Source organism: Colobus angolensis, unplaced genomic scaffold (assembly GCF_000951035.1).
Source record: "Colobus angolensis palliatus isolate OR3802 unplaced genomic scaffold, Cang.pa_1.0 Scaffold11, whole genome shotgun sequence".
In the NCBI taxonomy this organism is placed as follows: domain Eukaryota; kingdom Metazoa; phylum Chordata; class Mammalia; order Primates; family Cercopithecidae; genus Colobus; species Colobus angolensis.
The window spans coordinates 1640457-1641369 of NW_012112030.1; positions in this window are offsets into that span (position 1 = coordinate 1640457).

Below are 913 nucleotides of genomic sequence, written 5' to 3' on the forward strand. Positions count from 1 at the left end.
ACATCTTGCTTTTGCAATAATAAAGGACGCTAAAGGAAACTTCATTTTGAAAATAATACAAAGGGATTCTGGGACTTCAAAGGAAGGGGACTCTCCTCGTCCACCCCAGAGAATCAGGAAAGGAGTGTTTAAAACCCGCAGAATTCCTACAAGTGACGTGGGGAGGGCCAGCCAGCCAGGACGCATGCTGGCCAGAGAGCGAGGTGGGCTCTGGGTCCGGGAGAAGTCAGATCAGTGCTCTGCACAGGGCCTTGAAGGCAGGACGAGGAATTTCGACTTAGGTCCTTGAATCTGGAGAGCTACAGAAAGTTTGTGAGCCGAAGAGAAGCGCTCCGGGCTTGGCATCTGGAGCAGTCCAAGGCAGCAGCGAACACGTCCAAAGACACAGGAGAGAGGGTGGGGGAGTAGAGAGAAAACAAGCCGTTTACAAACCCTTTTTCCCCTCTGGGGCAAGTAAACCTCAAGTGCAGGAAGCACGTGGGGACTGCCCAGCCCTCAGCTGTGTTGTTATTCGGTGATAGGTACTTGCTAATCACTTCCAAAAGCCTCCCATCTGTCATCCCACCCAGACTGCGCGCTTCTAATTCCTCCTACCCCACATGCTGTGCCCAATGAAAAGTCTGGCCAGCGAGCGAAGGTTTGCAAGGAGACAGCCCAGGGCGAAATTAAGCCAGGCGGCTTCCCTTTAAATCCTCGCAAAGCAGAAGGGCCCCTCATTCCGGCAGCAGGCCTTGGCCAAGGGGCCTTTAGCCCAGACGACCCGGGGAGAGTCTCCCAAAGTAGAGAGCCGGGTCGGGCGCCCAGACCCAACGCGGGGGAACCGGAAGGGCGAGGCCTCCACATAAGTCCGCGGTAAAAGTGGCGGGGAGTGGCTGCCTGGAAAGACCCCAAGACGGCTGGAAGGAGGAGGGGG